This window comes from Diabrotica virgifera, chromosome 10 (assembly GCF_917563875.1).
Source record: "Diabrotica virgifera virgifera chromosome 10, PGI_DIABVI_V3a".
In the NCBI taxonomy this organism is placed as follows: Eukaryota; Metazoa; Arthropoda; class Insecta; order Coleoptera; family Chrysomelidae; genus Diabrotica; species Diabrotica virgifera.
The window spans coordinates 106899549-106916115 of record NC_065452.1 but is presented as its reverse complement, the minus strand read 5'-3'; the positions used below and the strand labels follow the sequence as shown (position 1 = coordinate 106916115).

The window sequence follows — 16567 nt, the reverse complement described above, 5'->3', positions numbered from 1 at the left end:
AAAAAATGACAAAGGAAAAATACAGTATACAAAAAATAAACAGTACTGAAATAAATATTGAAATGTTTATGATTATTTATATATATCTGGTATACGGTATACATTATATCGATGGTTAAGAGCGCAGATATAGTATGTCCAAATACCTTAATTGTCGAGGAGAACGTTTTGAAGTTTTCACGTTCCTTTTTGTTTGATACTCTTGATATACCGATATATCATAATGTTTGGGTAATAAGTTCGAGTATCATTATTAGCTTAATGTAGATATTTTTTAAAATATTATGTATTATTGGGTTAAAAAATATTTTTTTTTAAAATGTGTATGGACATACAACATAAAGGTTCTTACTGTTTGGACATACAACATGTGTATATATAACAGCGCTAACAGGCCTTATAGGCCTACGGCTTCTAAATTCTGGATAATATTTCTCCATTCTTTTCGGTCCTCTGCACTCTTTCTCCAGTCCTTCACCCCGATATCTTCCAAATCCCTCTCTGCAGCCTCTAACCATCTCTTCCTTGGGCGACCTCGTCTCCTTTTTCCCAATGCTCTGTCATTCAATATTCGTTTGACGTTTCTGGCATTCGAGTAATATGTCCCAGCCATCTAACTCTTTGGGCTCGTATTTTTGTCGTTATTTTTGGTCTCCCATACATCCTCATTACTTCTTCATTTGTTCGTCTCCTCCAGGTTTTCTCCGCTATCTGTATACCTCCAACAATTTTTCTCAGGACCTTCCTTTCCCATATCTGTATCTTCTTCTCTGGTATACGGTATACATTATATCGATGGTTAAGAGCGCAGATATAGTATGTCCAAATACCTTAATTGTTGAGGAGAACGTTTTGAAGTTTTCACGTTCCTTTTTGTTTGATACTCTTGATATACCGATATATCATGTTTGGGTAATAAGTTCGGGTATCATTATTAGCTTAATGTAGATATTTTTTAAAATATTATGTATTATTGGGTTAAAAAATATTTTTTTTAAAAAATGTGTATGGACATACAACATAAGGGTTCTTACTGTTTGGACATACAACATGTGTAACCTAGATTAATAAAATAATGAGTTTAAGTTCTCTTTATTTTATGCTTTATTTGTTAAAACCAAAAGTGGGTATAAAACAGTAAAACACAAAAGCAATATATTTTATTCAGAATCATCTTCTTCATCTTCAGGGGTCCGCCAAGGTATAAGATCTTTTGTTTTTCTCGATGTGGGAAGACTTTCAAAATACGTTTTATAAATTGCTGGTATGATCTCCTTATTTAGTAAATACAATAAGTCTTACTTTTTTGCCTCAGATATGAAGTCTTTTTTGATATTTGGCTTTTAGCTGATCTGTCCATGCAACTTGTGTAATTTGTTTAGTATGTCTTTTGTTTTGTATGACATCAAACTCTTAAAAATGTTCATTAGTCAATGAATATTTATATTGAATAATGGCCTTGGTTTTTCGAACCGGTACCACTTAACCTGGAGCCATTTTATTGCATCACCTAACGTATTATTTGTTTTCTTATTTTGCATTATAAGGGAAGGAAGATTCTGCAGGTCATAAAAATCTGAATATTCAGTCTATGTACTTCGTAGGGTTTTGGTTTGTGTCTTGCCATGCTAATTAAAAGTGCCCATTCTTTGGTCGTGAATATCTTTTTGTGCTTACGAGCATGCTCAATTGTTGCATTAATTGAGTCAGCTTCCAAATAAGAATGCCCAGATTCCATAAACTTTAGGTCGATCGTTTTAAGATTGTCAATTTTTACAACAGCGTATAGCATCGAAGCACAAACAAACTGGTTGCGATTTTGCCCACCACATGTGTCTGAGAAAGTGGCTACATGTTCAACGGTTTCTGGCAAACTATACAGGTATTTTCAAATGCATGTGCCTATCTCTGAGGCACCTGTGGAACCCTGGGTTTCATTCCACACAAAGCAGTGACCAATTTGATCAAATGAGTCATAGATGGTAAAATTAAAAACTGAAAGTTTTCGTTTGTAATAAATCTGAGAATCTGCAGAAAATGGCACTGTCAAAATTGCTTCTAAGTCAAACTTGATCGCTCTATAATTGACTCCTTTTATTTCAATAGCTTTCTTCTTGTCTGCTTTTTTCAATGTCATAGCTTCTTCTTCCCTTTGCTTATGGAGTTTCCAATTATTTTCCAAAGAAGATTTGTCTGAGGCATTATAATAAATATTGCATGTAGAACATTGATCCTTTTTGGGAATGTGGAAGGACAGCTGTGGAAGAGCACAAATATTGCATGTCCGGACAAACAATATTTACAGCCATGATGATGAAGTTTGAACGCGTGAGCACTAACATTGTATGTCCAAAACATACTATGTTTGTGCACTTCCAACGGACATAAAATATCTGTGCAAGTCGGTTTTCAGTACAAATGGGAAATACTATATTTTGGCAAGGCAGTTTAACCCATTTACAATCATTCTGGACTTACAATAATTATGCAGAACATTCATATGACCCTACTGAATATTCTTATGGTGTTATCTTAAAATCAGCAAAAAGTGGACATACTATATCTGCGCTCTTAACCATCGATATAGCCTTGCAAACATTATTCATGATGACCGACGTTCCCGATAAAACAGATGTTAAAGATGCCCTCTGGCCAGTGGCGGATCTAAGGAGAGGGAAAATGAGGAAATTCCCCGACCCTAACATGGTCCAAAATTAAAGAAAAACAAACCGAAACCACAAAAAGACAAATTCAACCCAATAAACACTCTAGTTAGGAAAATTAAGGAAACTTAATCCCTATAAGTTATAATTTATGTCTTTTATGTATTCTGAGTTTATCTTTTTTATGCCTTTTGGTTGATTTTTCATTGGAAGTTCCCCCCTAAGGCAAATTTCTAGATCCACCACTGCCTCTGGCATGAAAAAATCTTTAATTCTAGTCCGCAAATCTGAAATGGCAGACAGTGGATCGGTCTGACACCTTCAGCATATTCCCCATATGTATGCTTCAGGTGGCGTTAGTTCTGGTGAGTGCAACTCCCAAAATGAAAAGAGACCCCCTGGCAGTGTGATAGGTTGTCCCATCCTGCTGAATCTATTGTTGATTTTACGCTTGGACCGTTTTTGTGACCTTTTCCGTATGACTGAAAATAGTGCTCCACCATAAAATTTTTTTTGCAAAACTGAGAACCATTCTGAAGCACCTAACAAAAACTTGTTATAATAACTTTATAAAAAAACTGAGAATTCCATTCATAGTAACATTAAATCGTTTTGGTCATTCATAAATTCAAAACGAATGAGGACAGGTTTACCAAATGAAATGTCTTTGAACAATAACACTTATACAACTCCAAATGATATTGCAAATGATTTTGCATTATATTTCTCATCAGTTTATTCTGAGAAAGCAATCAGTAAACGTGTTTTACCTCCCACCACCAATATAACGATTAATTCATGTAATATTACAATATCTCAAGTATATGAAAGGATGATGACGTTAGATGTGAACAGAGGTCCTGGTCCTGACAAAATACCTCCTATAGTTTTAAAGAAATGCAGTTTTATTTTTTCCAGACCATTGTGGAAAATTTTTAATTCTTCTTTGTATACTGGTTACTTTCCTGATCCATGGAAATTAAGTTTTTTAACGCCAATACATAAAGCTGGTAGTAGATCTGACATTACAAATTACAGACTGATTTCTATATTAAGTACTATTCCTAAGTTATTTGAAAGCTTAGTGTCGGACTGCCTCTCGGTATGTTTCAAATTGTTTCCAGTAGATGAGCAATATGGTTTTCAGAAACACAAATCATCGGAATTAAATCTTCTTTGCTATTTGGATGCGTTGTCAAGTGCTTTGGAGGGTGGGTATCAAGTTGATTCTATTTATACAGACTTCTCCAAGGCATTTGACAGGGTAAATCATAACATCCTATTGTCTAAATTAGAAGCTGCTGGAGTAGATGGGAAACTGCTTGAATGGCTGGAAAGCTACCTAATAGGAAGGCGTCAAGCAGTAAGGATCCAGGATTGTCTATCTCAGGATGTAGTTGTCAGTTCTGGTGTCCCCCAGGGTTCACATCTGGGTCTGCTATTATTTATTATATTTATAAATGATATTACAGATATAAACTGTGATAAGCTTTTGTTTGCGGATGATTTAAAAATCTTTTTGAAAATAACTAGTCCTGACGATTCCGAAAATCTGCAATTTCATTAAATAAAATACAGGATTGGTGTAATGAAAATGAAATGGAGCTAAATGTCAAAAAGTGTCATAAAATTAGTTTTTATCAAGGTAGAACGTATATTCCGTTTGAATATATTGATAACACACCACTAGATTGTGTTAATACAATAAGAGATCTTGGAATACTATTTGACACATCGCTAAAATTCGCAGATCATATCGATTCTATTATTTCAAAGGCATTACAGATGCTTGGCTTCATGAAACGAAACTGCTATGATTTTAAAAGTCCCAATACCCTAAAATTGTTATACTGTTCTCTTGTTAGACCTCACTTGGAATACTGTTGTAGTATTTGGTCACCTTACTATAATGTTTACGCAGAAAAAATTAAAAAAGTTCAAAATAAGTTCCTTAGGTTTTTGGGATTTAAAATTAGAGCTATTAATGGGAGTAACAGGTTTTACAGTTATGACGAAATTAGAGCATTTATAAATATCAACACCCTGGAAGAACGTCGTTATCACCATGATTTGAAAATTCTGTATAGTTTGTTAAATGGTACAGCAAATAGTCATTATTTATTGTCTAAGGTTGGTTTTAAAGTTCCTTCATACAGTACTCGAAATGTAATTGAAACCACTTTTCATGTACCATTTCATCGATGTAATTATGGCCTCAATGAACCTATAACTAGAATGTTACATCTAGCAAATCAAAATACTGAGAGGCTTAATTTTAGTTCCACACCCAACCAATTTATACGCGACTTGCAACAAATTAATATTGCCTCTTAATTGTTTTGTTATGTCCACCTTTACCAGTCTGTTTCTAATTTGTTCTTTATATAATTTATTTATTTTAACTATTTTAACTATTATATTTTATGTGTTATATATATGACTTATATTTAGTATACTAAATTGTTCCAAAATTTGTAAAAAATTGTAACTGTATTGGGCTTGTCCCGTGGAAATAAAAAAACAAAACAAAACAAAACAAAACCTAACATTATATCAAGACATTCACATATCGCTACCTATGTACCTACATTCTAATACCATGTATGAGAATTTTTAGACGAAAGAGTTAAAGGTTGATTCTAAGTATATTGCGCACGCTCTACTGAATTATTCTAATCCCAAGTACGAGAAATAATGTTTTCTTGTACTTAGGATTAGAACCATTCGGTAGAGCATACACAATATACTCAGAATCAACCTCTAACTCTTTCGTCTAAAAATGATCATACGTGGTATTAGAATGTATTTTTTATTTATTTATTTTATTTTACGGGCAAGCCCAATTCTACAAAAATACATAGTGTACAGAAAAAAACAATAACATAATATAATATAAAAAACAGACATACAGAAATATAAATATAATATTAGAAGTAAATATGTACTATGAAATAATATCATAAAACCAAGTTAACAAATTACAGACGCTTCACTCAAATATTGATCCCATGTAAATTTCTTTTAAAACGACTGATGGAGTTGTCGAACAGTTGTAAATTGTAAAGGGAGTTTGCTAAATTCAAGACTCTGGGTACGAACGAAAAAAGTGAATAATTAAACCTGTGGAATTGTACATAAAATGTTCGCACTTGTCTAGTGGTGCGAGGTGGTACAAACAGTGCGATCTTATTGAGTAGTTGAGAACAACTGCATATACCATTTAAGATCTTGAATAATAGCAAAAGGTCCCTTTGTTTTCTCCTGCTTGCAAGAGAAGGGACCTGCAGTTGATGCTGCCATACAGCGTAATCTTGATAGGTATGAAGCTTAAAAGCAATGTAACGGAAGAAACTATTTTGGACTTGTTCAAGTTTCCTAATGTAGACCAAGTAGTGTGGGGACCACACTGAAGAACAATACTCAAGGTGAGACCTGACCAAAGAGAAGTAAAGAACTCTAATACTGGATATGTTTGTAAAATCACGAGTTGTTCTTTTTACAAAACCCAGCATTTTCATAGATGTTTGAATGACATTGATGATGTGAGTATTGAAACAAAGAGAGTTTTCCAGTGTAATCCCCAAGTCCTTGATTTTATTAACAGTGTTGAGCAATTGGCCATCAATGTAATAGTTTGATAATATTGGGTGGTGAGTACGGTTAAAGTTAATTACATGACATTTGATTGAATTAAGGTTCATACCGTTAAGTGAACACCATGCAGAGAGGTTATTCAGTTCTGATTGCAATATGGCAGGATCATAATGATTTTTTATAACTTTAAAGCACTTCAAGTCATCAGCAAATAGCAAGGCGTTACAATCGTGAAAACAGTTGGTAATATCATTAATAAATATATTAAAGAGTAATGGACCCAAATGGGACTCCTGTGGTACACCTGACTTAACTGGAAAGGTTTGTGAGTAAAAGTGGTTTACTCGAACTTGTTGAAATCTTTCGGTTAAATAACTCTGTAACCACTGCAACAAAGGTCCACTTATGCCATAGGAGCTAAGCTTTTGAATCAGGAGTTCATGATTTACTCTGTCAAAGGCCTTGGAAAAGTCAGTATAAATTGAATCAACTTGAAGTCCCTCCTCCAAGGCTTCAGACAGAAAATCAACATAGGTCAACAAACTCAGTTCAGCAGACTTACCTGTAGTAAAACCAAATTGCTGAGAGTTTAGGATCCCGGAGCTATCGAAGGTGAGGAAATCAGTTATAATACTCTCAAAAACCTTTGGTATAACACTAAGAATAGATATAGGGCGGTAATTACTAATATTAGATTTATTACCAGATTTATATATTGGTGTGACATATGAAAGTTTCCAAAAGTCTGGAAACTGACCTACATCCAAAGATTTATTAAATATATGAAACAAAGGTCGCGATAGTACAAAACTGAATTCCTTAAGAAAATTAGGTGGTATACCATCAGGCCCAGGACCCTTGTTGACACTTAATGATGAAAGCTTCTCGTAAATTTTGGAAATCTGGATACGATATGATGAGATATTGAGTTGAGACTGAATATGGTCAACATTGCAATTTAAAGTAATATCACTATAAACTGATGAAAAGTGATCTGCAAATAAGTTGGCAATATCATTGCCACATGAAGCTACAGAGTCATTCAGGGACATTGAGTCAGGTATACAATTGTTTTCACGCTTGCTACCTACAAATTTCCAAAAATGCCTTGCGTTATTTTGTATAGAAAATTCGGTGAAACGTATGTAATTGTCATAACAGCATTTAGATAGATTTTTACAATTTGTTCTCAGATGACAAAAATCAGCATAGCTTTCAGGAGTCTTTAAGGTTTTATAAATTTTATGAGCTTTTATTTTTTCCTTTAACGATTGCTTAAGCTCAGAAGAATACCAACAAGGAAATTTCTTAGTACTAAAATATTTAATTGGAGTGAAATGTTCAATGAGAGAGTAAATAATGTCATAAAACATAGCGATCATGTCGGAAAGATCTCTACCACGAAACAGGTTATCCCATTCTATATATTCTAGACATTGGTGAATTGCTGGAAAGTTTGCATTACGGAAATCATAATAATATTCGTTACCAGAAATTGACCTATCAAAAACATTAAGCTGCAATGATGTTAACAGAGGAGGATGATGAGAGTCAGGTGAAACCAGAGCATCGTCAGCTTCAGAAATGACAAGCTCTTCTGGGGCCAGGATAAGATCCAGAATAACACCCCTGCTATTAAATATAAAATTACATTGAAAAAGATTATGATAAGCACACATATTTGAAACAACCTCAATGCCATCAACTACATTTAGAGGTGATGAGGTTGCAGAAGAGCAATAATCTTCAACTCTCCACCTAGCTGAGGGGAGATTATAGTCACCAAATAAGTGAAATTTCAGGGATGAAAACTGTTCACTTAGAAGCATCAGTTGGTCATTGAAATACTTAATCTGAATGTAGGTAGAGAATATGTTATAACGACATTCAGAAACAACTCAGTATGTTTCGACACCTGACACATACAAAGGGTACCCCCCGTTAAGATAGGCAAAATGCCCTCACTCCCAGAATTCAATTTTTTAAATTTTTTTACGTTCTATGAAACAAAAAAATGAGATGACGCGGATTTTTAGCTCGCCACCCCCATTACCCCTCCCCCCACAGCCAAAAACGTAGATTATTAGATTTAATTTTTTTTAGTTAAGTTGCAATTGATATAAAAATTTCAAAAAATTCACACGTGTGGCTGAGGCTTTTACAAAACATGTCCATTTTTTATGGATCCATAGGTCGAGTGTACATAACCTCAAAATTTTTTTTAACTTTTTTAAAGCTTATAACTTTTTTTTGTAGGGGGCTGCAGGTCCAATTTTTTTTGCATTTTGTGTAATTTATCAAAAGCTATCTCTGTGATTTTTTTCAGATTTTTCCGTCAGGTGCGCCATCTTGAAAAATCAGGAAAACTGTTTTTTTAGGGGGTTTTTGGGGATTATCTCCATTTTATAGACTGCAACATGGGTCAACTCAAGGTTTTGTTAATAGATTATGTATAATTTGAAATAACTGAGTATTTTAGCACCACCACCCCACCCCGCCACCCCCTCCCATTGCCCCCACAAAAACGTCATTTTTTCTGTTTTTTTTGTTTAGTTAAGTTGCAATTAATTTAAAAAAATTATGAGGCTTCTACAAAACATATCTATTTTTTATAGACCCGTTGTTGGTACAAGAATCTACAGGTCGAGCAAGTCTCGTAAATTTCACGATTGTGCGAGCCACGCTTCACGCAACCGTGTTTGCGTACTTGTGTTTCGAGTTGCGTGGTCGTGCGGAGTTATATTTACCAAATTTAAATCCCTTCCAACATGCTGTCAAAATTAAAGAAATTAAATCAATATGTCAATATGGCTACTGGGTGTAAAAGATAAATCTTATTCTATCTGTTCTTAATGAGTTTTAGATAATTTTAGTTGTATTTCTTTGTAATTTTGTGTTGTACAAAGATTAATTTAACATTTTCTCTGGAAGTGTTAATTTAGGAAGATAATATGCTTCATTGGTGTTGTGTTTTGAAGTGTGAAATGCAAAGTAATTGTGATAAAGTCAAGATAAAGTTCACTTTTAAACTGAACTAAATAAGGTATCTGCGAGACAACAATGGTTAAATGCAATACAATGTACAGGTTTTACTAGCGAAACGAAAATTTTCCTGTCCTGTCTGCTGTAATCATTTTATATCTGGTAAGTTACAATTACAACAGTAACGATTTTTGAAGATGTTAACATTTTAATCTTATAGGAAAACCAGCCGACTTAATCGATAATAACAATCTCCAGATTGGGTTCCTTCAATAAATATGGGCTATAAACACAATGAAATAAGTTCCCCAAAATCTAAAATGGAGTGGTATCAAAGGAGAATTAAAGGAAAAAATATTCATATTGAAATTATTTATAAGGCACTGGACTGTCTTAAATTCTACAATAATACTAGGTGGGTAAATGATTTTAGACATTTTTCATTAAGAGTAGATTAAGATTAAGTAGATTTTCATTCAGTAGATTTAAGACTTGTTTACACAGGTAGAGTAATGATGCAAGTACTTGATAGAGTAGAGTAACTCTACCTGTAAAAATGCTCAGCACAGTAGAATAGCTGGTAGAGTGTATAGTTGGAGTTAAAGTAGAGTGACTAGCAACCTATGGCAAAGTAACTACTCTATGATCACCACTACTGCCAAAATGTCTACTCGGCTGCACACTCTACCCATGGAACACGCTCAATTATGGCAGAATAGAGTAGGTAGGAGAGTACATGGGGGCGCTGTCATTCTGGCTGGAATTGTGTTTTGTGTAAATAGTGAAAATGAAGTTCACCGAAGATGAAACTTTAAAACTTGTAGAGCTGTAATACAGCGAATACCAGTGTTTATGGAATTTAGGTAGTGTATACTACAGAAATAAAAGTTTGCAGCAAGCTGCGGAGGATGAAATCGTCGAAAGAATGGCAAAGGGGGCTTTGGAGTAAACGAGCTTAAGCAAAAAATTAAGAATTTAAGGTGCACTTATAATCAAGAGTGTTTAAAAATACAAAAATCGGTTTCACTATACTAGCATCAGTACTATACTTGTACTCTCCTCATGTGAATGGTATCAAGCCATTTTTGGTAGAATACTACCGCTACTCTACTCTCCTCAAAACTCTACCCATGTAAACAAGTCTTTAGAAACAGTGGAAAATGAGGTAGCTAGTAGAGTAGTAGTAGAGTAAAATATACTGGTTTAGCAAATTACAATGTTTTAAGGTAATACAGTAGCGATAAACAGGTAGCCAAAACGTGTTCCAAGATTGTCACTGTAATTTTGAATATTTTTTCGAGGCATTTGGCACACGTATTCGTAAAATAATAAAGAATGGCGGTACAGAGCCCAATTTGAAAAATATATTAATATGTGGAAATTACTCTGTAATTATACAATATTTAAAAAACGAGCCTGTACCGCCATTAAGAAGAACAAAAAAATACACTTTCTTCAAATAAACTTTTTTATCCGATGCCTAGATTTTGTGTAATTTTGGAACTACTAATGAAATAAAAAATTTTAGTAGTTCCAAAATAACACAAAATCTGATAAAAAAGTTGTATTTGAAGAAAGTGTATTTTTTTGTTCTTCTTAATGGCGGTACAAGCTCGTGTTTTTATATTGTATTTAATTACAGAGTAATTTCCACATAATAATATATTTTTCAAATTGGGCTCTGTACCGCCATTCTTTATTATATTACGAATATGTGTGCCAAATATCTTGAAAAATATTCAAAATTACAGCCGCAATCTTGGAACACATTTTCGCTACCTGTTGATCGATACTGTTTCCTCTTAAGATAGTTTTAATAGTTATTTATGATATAAGTATTAAAAGTACAATTTTAAGACGCGCATGTGAAAGTTAACTTGAAAAAATAATTTTATTAATGTTTTGACTTCCAAATATTTATTATTATTAGGTTTGTTCTAGCAAACAGTCAAACTAGTCAAAAACCATCAGCAAACAGTTGGTCAGTAAAAGAACATAATACAGTCACCAGTGCGATCCCCTCTACTCGCGCTGGTCCACTATTCGCTGATGGTTTCAAACTGATGCTAGAACAAACCTATTATTATTATGCATATCATTATCTGTAAATAATATTTCTTCTGATTGTTAATTGTAAAGGATAGAAAAATTACCATTTATTTCATTTTTTTTAGAATCAGCTGAGAGAAGTGGTCTACAAAAAACCAGGAAGGAAACGGAATATGTGGCTACGAAAGGCAAAAGAAAGGTTTACAAAGCAAATGTGACACATTTTTTTGAAATATTTAGGAATATCAGTAAATTGCATTAAAAGAATGTATGAAAAGATTTTGTTCAATAAAAATGTTTATATTTATCAAGGATGTATTATTTGGTATGGCCACATATCGTCAGTGATGTAATAATACATCCTATCTGTTTTTTCATGAGTTTTGTAAGAGAGACTAAAAACTTGTCTTAGGGTCACCTCCTGTTTTCATATGATATTTTTTGACTTGTTTTGTAGTAAATTAAACTATCTATGAACTACAAAACAAGTCAAAACTTACATATGAACACAGGAGGTGACCTTAAAACATGTTTTTCCATCTCTCATACAAAACTCATGAAAAAACAGATAGGAGGTATTGTCACATCAGCAAGGATGTACAGTGATAAGTGCCCTAATAACCGGCAAAATATGGCAACATATTTAGTTGTGAGATAAAAAGAAATGAAACTAGTTGAGCTGGGAAATTTAGCGAAATTAACCTTTAAATTTACGTTATATTGATCCCACCTTTACACATATCGGAGGAGTATGTCAACTAAAACTGTCACTGTGACAGTGGTAGTTTCCAAACTCGTCTGATACATCTGAAGGTGGTACACAATCAATACAATCTAAATGTATAAGTTAATATCGCTAAATTTCCCAGCTCAACTAGTTTCATGTCTTTTTATCTCACTACTTAATACATCTTTTGTGCTATTTTGCCGGTTATTAGAGCGCTCATCACTGTATTTCTGGTATATCCAGGGAATGCCTACAAAATATATTTTGAATGTCCAGAGAACATTCGTGGACATTCATGGAATGTTCCAATAAGAAATTCAGGTAATGTTTAAAATGCTGACACAGGATTTTCCTGGGATGTTCAGGGAACATGTTTTCGGGGATATTCCAGGAATTTTTCAATGTCTGTACCTTCTATGGACCTATATGGAATATTTTGGTGTTATTACCGCCGCACTCCACTTGCGATTTGTAATCAGGAAGATTGAACACATTGTTTCAAATACAAGTCAATCCATTTGTGACTAAATAATCATGGATTGACTTCTATTTGAAAGAATGTGTTCAATCTTCACAACTACAAATCGCAAGTGGAGTCCGGAGCTTAGGGCTACTTCCTCTTCGGTATTATGTATTATACTACAGAAATCAGGAACTTTCCTTCTAAATATATGTATGCATCTTGGTCATCAAACATATTCTTCCAAACATTTTTTTAAGGGGTTACATAGGTCTTGTGGGTAAAAAAAGTGACTTTTTAAAAAAATTATATCTCGAAAACTAAAATTTATTTTTATTTATAATTGGAACATGTAAAAGTATAGTACTTAAGGTAGTCTCAAAAAAAGTTTCAGCCAAAAATATACATTTTTGTAGAGTTTAAGTTTTTTTGCGTTGGCAGCATAACTAGTCTCATCTGAAATCAAAAAGTTTCTTGTAGTTTATACCTCTGGCTAGAATATGAACGAAGGAATTAAAAAAAATGAGATTTGAAGATTTTACATAAGTTTAAACACATTTTTGACCCCAATTTTTCTCATTTTTAAAGTAGTTTTTTTTTATAAAACAAAAATGACCTCATCTAATAAAAAATCCTTTGTTCATTCACTAGCCAGAGGTATAAACTACAAGAAACTTTGATTTCAGATGAGACTGGACTTGTTATGCTGCTCACTGCAAAAAAGGGCTGTTGTCGAAAAATTGCAGTCAACTCTACAAAAATGAATATTTTTGGCTGAAATTTTTTTGAGAGTACTATACTTTTACATGTTTCAATTATAAATAAAAATAATTTTTAGTTTCCAAGATATAATTTTTTTAAAAAGTCACTTTTTTACCTGCAAGACAACAACTTAACAAATTGTTGATTTCAAATTGTAACAATTGTTTTGCAAAGTATGCTGCCCTCTTGTATTTTTTGTGTTATCTTCATCATACAATTACTTCATCTAAAAACTTTCTGCGATATATTCGCAACAACAAAAACAAACAAAACAAAAAAAATAAAACAAAAGTTTAACCACCTTCACACCACAGAATCAAGCAATCAAAAATTTTCATTTTCAAACACCTCACCTGACACAGCGTCTCAAGTACGATTGCGCGAATTGGTAAATATAACTCCGCACGACCACGCAACTCGAAACACAAGTACGCAAACACGGTTGCGTGAAACGTGGCTCGCAATCGTGAAATTTACAAGACTTGCTCGACCTGTAGATTCTTGTGTTGTTGGTCGGGTGTACAATACATATAACCTCAAAATTCCTTTTTTATTTTTTTAAAACGTATTTTTGACTTCCAATCGATATTTTTTTATAACGTCCAATAAATTGTACATCTCTCTCGCGGACGGCCGCTTAAATACGTGTTTAGCGCTCATTTTTAATTAAAATAATAGTTAGTAATAAAGCAGGGTCAAAAATTTCTTCAGGCTATTGCAGGGGGGAGGCTTTAAATTTTGAGTTGGTCACTTTATGACTTTCATAATAATAATTTTTAATCGAGGTATTAAGCCTTGAACATGGCCATTTTCGCGTTTTTCAAATTTTAAATTAAATGTAACTCGACAACAGTCAATTTTATAGAAAAATCACAAGAGACCTTTTTTGCTCAGGTTGATCCAAAGAATCTAAAACAAATTTGTCCGATGTAAAAAAATTCATTTTTTGAATTCGTTTAAAAAATTGTTCAAGCAATTTTCCGACCGCGGTACTGCCTGGCACCTTGTAGATTTGTTATAAGGACCTGTTTTTGAGTAAGTTTGTGCACAAAAATGAATCGGAATAATTTACCTAACGGGACAAGCATACAGCGTGGACTATTTGCATTATTATGAGCCAAATTAGATGGTTTGGAAAACAAAACATTAAACGATAGATACTGTTGTAGATGCAAGTTGCGCAAACGGCAACATAACCATAGGCTGTTGTACGCATGTAGCTGCATGGAAGATATTTTACAAAAATCATCAAGCCAGCAGAATATCTTACAAAACTCTTTGACAATACAGATGTTATACGTATAGGTACCTGTAATAGACGAAGACAGCGATGAAGACTTTAGAACTGTAAAGTGTAATACCAACGAATATACTCTCCGAATACTCTACGAGTATATGGAGTTATATATTCTTTGGTAATAATTTCCTTATTCTTTTTATGGTGTTTTACGTGGCAGTAAATGTGAAGCAAAATGACAGTATAGGCAGAAATATAGGTTATGTAGATGGTACAAGCCAGTGATGTGGTAGGGAGGTTGTTTTTAAGTTTATTCAATAGCAAACTTTATATAATATAGGAAAAAATGTTTGTCCGACAAATGTGTTGGGCATTTTAATAAGTCCGCATGTCAAATGACAGGAATTATATTGGTGGTAAATAGTGGTTTGATTTTTGCATGAGAGTTTAATGAAAGGCTAACAAATCAATTGGATGTTCTGTCCGACAAAATACATGGGACGTTTTCGTAATCTGACGTTCGAAACTTGTAACCTGTTCAACAATTAAAACTTCCCCTGTTTCAGTGTTCCGGTACATCAAAGTTTGTCCGACTAGACACTGTTAAGCTAGGAACAAATTTTCAGTTTGCTATTAATAAACTTGTTTTTGATACACAGTATCCAGGCCTGTATGAGTAACCGCTCAAAAACCTTTAAAAACATAGTTTTTGGGGGGTTTTAGAGGTGTTTTGCACAATTTTTGAATATCCCCGAAAACTCAGTTATTTCAAATTATACCTACATAACCTATAAAAAACCTTGAGTTAATCTATTTTAAAGTCTATAAAATGGAGAAAATCCCTAAAAACCACCGAAAAAACCAGTTTTGCGGATTTTTAAAGATGGCGCACCTTACGGAAAAATCTGAAAAAAGTCAGAAATATAGTTTTTGATAAAATACACAAAACACAAAAAAATTAGACATGCAGCCATCACTAAAAAAAGTTACGTACCTATTAAAAAACAAAAAAAATGAGGTTATAATATGTTGTACATAACTTTGGTTCCATAAAAATAGATGTTCTGTAAAAGCCTCAATGTGCGTGTGAATTTTTTGTAATTTATAATTTAATAAATTATTAACTATTCTAAATGGGAAATAAGCCACAATTTAACTAAAAAAATGATTTTATTAACGTTTCGACGTCCACCACGGACGTCGTTGTCAAAATACAAAATATTAATAAATTAAACAAAAATGTTGTTGCTTCGTAAAAAAATCTTCTAATAATTTAATTTAATCTGACTTATTTATATATATCGTCCCAAACCCTTTTTTCAGTGCATCAACAGATTATCGAATTCTCTCTTTCGCATTACAGATGGAAAATAAAATCATTTTTTAGTTAAATTGTGGCTTATTTCCCATTTAGAATAGTTAATTACATTATAACATTACTAATACATTAACATTTATAACTTATTTGCAAACCAACTTAAAAAAGGAGGTGAAAAGGAAGTGGGGGAGGGGAATAGGGGAAGTGGGCTAAAATTGCAGTGAGTCCCAATTTTTTTAAATCATATAGAACGTAAAAAAATAAAAAAAATATTCAGGCTCTATCGACCTCAAAAAATATAATTAGACCCGCAAAAACCCTTACAAAACTTTAAAAAAACATGGTTTTTGGGGGGTTTTAAAGTGTTTCGCCCAATTTTTGAATACCATAATATACTCAGTTATTTTAAATTATACATAATCTATTAACAAAACCTTGAGTTGACCTATGTTGCAGTCTATAAAATGGAGAAAATCCCCAAAAACCCCCTAAAAAAACAGTTTTTCTGATTTTTCAAGATGGCGCACCTGACGGAAAAATCTGAAAAAAATCACAGAGATAGCTTTTGATAAATTACACAAAATGCAAAAAAAATTGGACCTGCAGCCCCCTCCAAAAAAAAGTTATAAGCTTTAAAAAGTTAAAAAAATTTTTGAGGTTATGTACACTCTACCTATGGATCCATAAAAAATAGACATGTTTTGTAAAAGTCTCAGCTATACGTGTGAATTTTTTGAAATTTTTATATCAATTGTAACCCAACTAAAAAAAATTA

At 33.0% G+C, this 16567-nt stretch overlaps 1 protein-coding gene and 1 long non-coding RNA gene across 3 annotated transcripts in view; one reads left to right on the top strand and one right to left on the bottom strand.

The window, feature by feature from the left end:
* The window catches only part of LOC114334292 (UDP-glucose 6-dehydrogenase), a 56410-nt gene that overhangs the window by 38396 nt on the left and 1447 nt on the right, over positions 1-16567 (bottom strand). The window lies entirely within an intron of this gene.
* On the top strand, positions 9078-11595 carry LOC126878556 (uncharacterized). The gene is made up of 3 exons (XR_007695699.1): positions 9078-9401; positions 9460-9654; positions 11414-11595. It is a non-coding gene; the product is annotated as an uncharacterized LOC126878556 (long non-coding RNA).